Genomic DNA, 5954 nt, shown 5'->3' on the forward strand with positions numbered 1-5954 from the left:
TGGTAAAGTAGGAATAAATATTAAACTTGAAAGATTTTGAAAAAAATATCTAGAAAGCAACTAGTACCATAGGAACCATTTGCCTGTTTATTTCGAATTGTTTTCTCTACATAGAATATTTATTTCTCCCCCTAAAATTGCCTTCACTGAATCACAGGGTTTTCACATTATTTCATAAGGTGAAAAAAGTTAGGAGCTTCCTAACTGGATCTATCTTGACTATGATCCATCTCTTCATTAAAATTCAAAATCTACAGCTGGGGAGAATTAAGCCTTAAGAAGGACTATTGAGGGCTCGTCATTCAAGTAAATAAATGTTCTGCATGAGTGTTAGAAGGACCAAGAGTGAAAAGAGTGAGTCATCTGTTTTGGAACCAACACAGGATTTAGAAGTCTATATCACAGGTATAGATCATAAGTCAGACCTGGCACTTACACATTTCTGTGAATATTACAGGGTCTTCTGAAATTAAACTAAGTCAAAGGCTATATAATCCAAGCTGCCAGGAGATTAAATTTGACTAGTTAGGGAATGTGTTGAGATATCCTGATTTATTACCAGGAAAATTCTATTGATCTATTACCCAAGTACAATATAATATAAATTAAGTATCATAGCAAGTCCACCGCTTCTATCACACAGGCTGGTTATATGGGGGGAGAAACTGGGAAATGGATAAAATTCTTCTAGTCTAGAGAATGAGGAAAGAAAATTCTAATCTCAGGATTTTGGAAAGGGGACCCAAGGTTATCAGTCAATGTTCATGCTAGTAAAATGGCATAGGCCTATCCTGAGGGAATTCCAGCCAAATTTTTGAAATATTAAAAAAGTCCAGGTCATCAATTGTCCTGGGTTCAGCAGCAGCAGTCTTTTTTCTCCTTCTTAGTAGCTGGTGCAGTGCTGTGGTTTTCACTCTCAGCCTGGGAACAGTTCTGAAAGTAAAAAACTACAGCACTGCACCAGCTACTAAGAAGGAGAAAAATGACTGCTAGTGCTTGCGTTGGTGGTATAGTGGTGAGCATAGCTGCCTTCCAAGCAGTTGACCTGGGTTCGATTCCCAGACAATGCACCAAGACTGCGCTGGGAACGCAAGCCAGATCAGTTTAATGATCAATGATTCTACTGTATTGTAAGTCATTACTATAAAGTACAATGAAACAAGAACCTTAGCCCAAGGCCCCCAGACGATAAACACTAACACAGCAAATACTGGCTGTAAGGTATGACATGCTGGAACTGTGAGATCAACAGACAGTGCAGCTACTCTAGCTCCAAGCGCAGCAGCTACAAACCCCAGCAACAAGTAAAGCAGCAACCCAAAACCCAACAACAGATAATGCAGCCACTCTGACCACAGTGATAATCACTGCAGTGAAACCAGAGGACCAATTCATGCCCCACGTTGAGCGCCAAAAACAATTATCATGGTCTAAGCCCAGCTGGCAGCCCAGAACCACACAGCCGCTCACTCACTCCTTCCCTTCCTTACCCCACTCCTGGAGGGATGGGGAGGAGAATTGAAAGAATGTAACTCTCACGGGTTGAGATAAGAACAGTCCAGTAACTAAGGTATAACACAAAACCACTACTGCTACCACCAATAAAAATAATGTTAAGGGAAATAACAAGGGAAGAGAATACAACTGCTCACTACCCGCCAACCGATACCGAGCCCTATCCAAGCAGTGATCTAGTACTTCTGGGTAGTTGCCCCCAGTTTATACACTGGGCATGATGTGCTGTGGTATGGAATACCTCTTTGGCTAGTTTGGGTGAGGTGTCCTGTCTCTGCTTCCTCCTGGCTTCCCCTCCCCCTGGCAGAGCATGATACAAAGTCCTTGGTCAGACTAATTACTGAGCAACAACTAAAAACGTTGGTGTTACCAGCGCTGTTCCTGGGCTGAAAGTGAAAACCACAGCACTGCACCAGCTACTAAGAAGGAGAAAAATGACTGCTACTGCTTAACCCAGGACATCAATTTACTTGCTAAAGATGTCCAGTCACCACTGCTTCTAGCTGCTCTGTTCCAGATAGGAATATAATACTGGCACACGTTGGTGAGAGTAAGGAATGGAAGAATTTTAAAGCCTGTTAGTCCACAGTGTGTCTATGTTTCATATTTCAGTACAAAGACTTTGTGCTCCAAAGCTCATTTATAGAAAGGAGTACACTGACAGATCATGTCCAAAGTGAAAGATTAGCCCAGGAGTTTGTCCTAAGAAGCTCAGCTCATATCAATGGAAGCTACTATTTATTTTGAAGAATTATGGATTTCATTTCAAATGACTAACTTTTAATGTTAATCTTTTCTAACAGGAAGCTAATGAGCCCTTCTGTGGGTTTGCAAAAACTTATTTACTTTTAGTACAAACTATATGCACACATCAGTCACCTTAACAAAACGGAGTGGGCCATCAGAGAATAGTATACAAACAAGAAATCTTTCCTTCAGATGAGCTCAAAGTCTATGTGACTTTTTCTTTTCAATAAATGGTCTGTACCACAGGGCAGAGCACTTGAAACTGAATTTAAAAGGCATTACAACAAGGTGTAAGAGAACTGTAGTAACACTTCTGAGGCTTTATCTTCATGAACTAACCTGCTCAGCCAAGACAGGAGAGGGTCATCTCAAATGCGAATGACTGACACTCAAAGTTTATATACAAAATATTGTATATATAAATATAGTATAAAATATGCTATATATTGAAAAATCGGCTGTATGACAGGAAATCCTTATGCTTGATTGCCTTCAACTTTAGAGCAGAAAGCTCTTCACTTTCCCATCATATGTACCTCACTGTGTGGTAATGCATTTTCCACAATATTAAACTATCTTATTAGACTGTTCTTCCTGTTTATCTATGGTTATTAAGAAGTTTGTGTTCCACATCTGAAATACTACATAAAGCTGGCTTACCTTATCAACAGATATGGTCCATTTTTCTGCAAGATACTTCAAGTATCAGGACAACACTTCTCTGCAATGCTGAAGGTTCATATAATGTTGACCCACTGTGCTTACTGCTTATTTGGTGTCTGCATCACACTGCATATTACCCACAGAACCTACTAATATAGATTAGAAGGTCAATGGCCATTTTTCACCTTGTACCATAGTGCATTCACTTTTCAAAAGGTAAAGTACAGATTAATATATCATCAGGTTATATTAGGACAATGTTTTGTATTTGTCACTGAAAATATGTTACATTTTCATTTGCATGTATGCAAACATTCAGTAAATTATGGAAAGGAGAATCAAATGAAAGATTTGTTTCATTCAAAAATTCTTACGAACCAAGTAATAATTTGCCTATATTGCTTCATTCTTTTATTCCATATTTTAAACATTACTTCTTTAAAATATATATATATGTAGCTAGAAGCTTATATAAAATCTGCAGCAATATTCCTTTAAACTGTGTATTTCAAAAACTACCTTTTTTCTTAATAGAAACATGTTTCAATATGGACTTTTTGATATTTCTGTATAAAAGAAGTTGACTTGCTCCTGGTAGTTCTTTAGTGGTCCCCTTTACTCCTGATAAAGTCAGTGAGTCTACATGTACAATAAGGAAAACATCTGCATTAGATTTGCATAATTAGACCCTTTAATACTAAAGTATTGGAATTAAATAGAAAATCCTTATCTGCTAGTCTCCTGAAAAGGTTTTTGAGTCTGCAGTGTGTAAGAGGGTTCAATCTTTTCCATCAAAAAAAAATTCCCATGTGAAAGGCTGAACTAAATGTTAAAGGATATGCAGCAGGGCAGACTGCATTTGTTTGTTTTTAAGAGTGACATAAAGCAAAAGGAGTCAGTCTGGTTACACTGTCGGCTGTTCCCCAAATACTGAGTCGTGGACTGATGTTAAGAAATTTAAGGAACTTTTAAAAAATTCAGGTACTGTTCCGTTACATAGAGGTTATTTGAAATACAAAACTGACTGTCTAAATTACTGAACTAGAGAGGAACAGCATAAACCAATCAAATAAGTAAATCAAATGAAAAGCCAAAGAGGAATTCTATAAAAAAAAAAAAAAAGAAAAAGTAACCAGAATCTTGAATCACTGTCAATATTGTTATTGTCAGACTTGTGTTAGACTGCTTTGTTTTAACCCTTGTATGTAAATGAGACTCCAGCAGACAGGGGATAAAATCCCAGAGTCACAAGCTGCAAAGCCACTATGTGTTTTTCTGCTCCTTCATTGTGTACTGCTATAGGATGTAGGATAAGGATTCAGTGTGAAAGAGCTGTTAATGCAATCAGACACTGGTAAAAAGGTGCAGCCTACATAGGAAATGGGATCTTACACTTACAACCATCTAAAACAAACCAACCCCCCTCCCCCCCCAAAAAAAAAACACTAAAAAAAAAAGGTCCTTTGCTGTGCATTTATCTGTTAATTATTTGTGGGAATGTTTTTTTTCAAGGTCTATATATTTATATGGAAGAACAGAAAAAAAGTCAGTGTTATTGAGATACTAAGACCGATTTAGCTTTATTGCTCCTTTTAATTCCTTTATTTTTTTCCACATCTTTTCCTAGCACACAAATTCAATACCATTGAAAGCCTTTTTCCCTTCTTTTGGGCATTCATATGAAAAATTATGACCATGAGATGTTGTACTAGTGTAAAAGCTGTATCCACATTATAAATGCTCAAGGGAGAATAATTTAGTTTTAAGTCAAACATATGGATTTCAGTTAAATGAAGAGCTGTAATTTTATGGCCATCTCTAATATTTGAATACCAAGATTACAAATAGAATTACTGCTATGGTCAATCCTACATCTATCAGACTGGTGGCATAATGTACTTACTGGAAGATACTTGTCAGTGTAGAAAAGGAGGATAAACAGCAAAGCTGTTCTGTTTTCTAGAAAAAGTGATTTAAATGAGGTTTACTGAAGGTGTTTGAAAAAGCTTTAGAGATTTTTGAGAGTGTTTTTCCTTCAGCAAGTGTTAGCTTTCCTGGAGCTCATTTTATCCAGCCAGATTTCACAGCCAAGACATCTGGGAAAGTGAAAACCACTTACCAAAAAGAAAATGTAGTTATCTAAATTTGAATTGAAAAACGAGCTTGTGCAAAATGTCTGGAAATAAATGTGGTGCTGTTGTTTTCACCATGACTTTCTCCTATGTCCTATGTGGATGGACCTTTGAGAAAAACTGGTTAAAGAGTCTGTAGTGACAACAGCCAGCAAAGGTTTACCTGAGTGATTTCAGATTTTTTCACAGGCAATTATAGAGTTCCTGCTTCTTCTGCACCATTGGGTGGCCAAGGCTGTCTTCCAGCTGCGCTTTCTCATTGGTTATGTGATAGATTCACTCTGTTCTGTTTCAGGGTGCCTCAATTACTGTCATTCCCAAAACACTTTCAAGAATATACAATTGTATTACAACACATGGAAAATGAGCTTTTATCCCAATTCCATGTCCTGCCCTCTGATGTTTTGGATAAAGGAGCCACAAGATGGAAGTCTTCTATTCTAGAATTACTTAATTTGCAAATCTGAATAAAGGTAGATGGCTTGTAACTGAATATCAGTGAGTTTAGGAATTGTCAGTACTTTCTCCAGAACTGCTAGAATTGTTTGGTTTAGAAATTGAAGATAGAGAAGTCATTGTGAAATTCATACTATAAATGTAGGAAAATTACTTTAAAAAGTTATGGCAAATAATCCCTCTCAAGACCTTCCCGAAAATGAAAAAAATCCTAAACCCACTCCTGAACTCTGTTTCCTTGATAATAAACCTCATTATACACTTTACCCAGAATTTAAAGAAAGACATGGATTAACTTTAGCAATCTTCACAATATTAAGTGTAAGAATCAATAAATGCAATGTTGGAATTACTAAACAACTTTGTATATAGGACAATAGCCACACATGATTATGGAATTACTCAAATCGCGTTAGTTTTGTGTGAGATCACTCTGTACTC

General features: G+C 37.0%; 1 non-coding gene across 1 annotated transcript; it reads left to right on the forward strand.

Moving 5' to 3' along the window:
• The first annotated feature begins 998 nt into the window (after nucleotides 1-998).
• On the forward strand, nucleotides 999-1070 carry TRNAG-UCC (transfer RNA glycine (anticodon UCC)). Its single transcript has one exon. It is a non-coding gene; the product is annotated as a tRNA-Gly (tRNA).
• Nucleotides 1071-5954: the final 4884 nt, after the last annotated feature.

Source organism: Neopsephotus bourkii, unplaced genomic scaffold (genome assembly GCF_033783945.1).
Source record: "Neopsephotus bourkii isolate Nb327-2 ecotype Australia unplaced genomic scaffold, CSIRO-AGI_Nbou_v1 NB_762, whole genome shotgun sequence".
NCBI lineage: Eukaryota > Metazoa > Chordata > Aves > Psittaciformes > Psittacidae > Neopsephotus > Neopsephotus bourkii.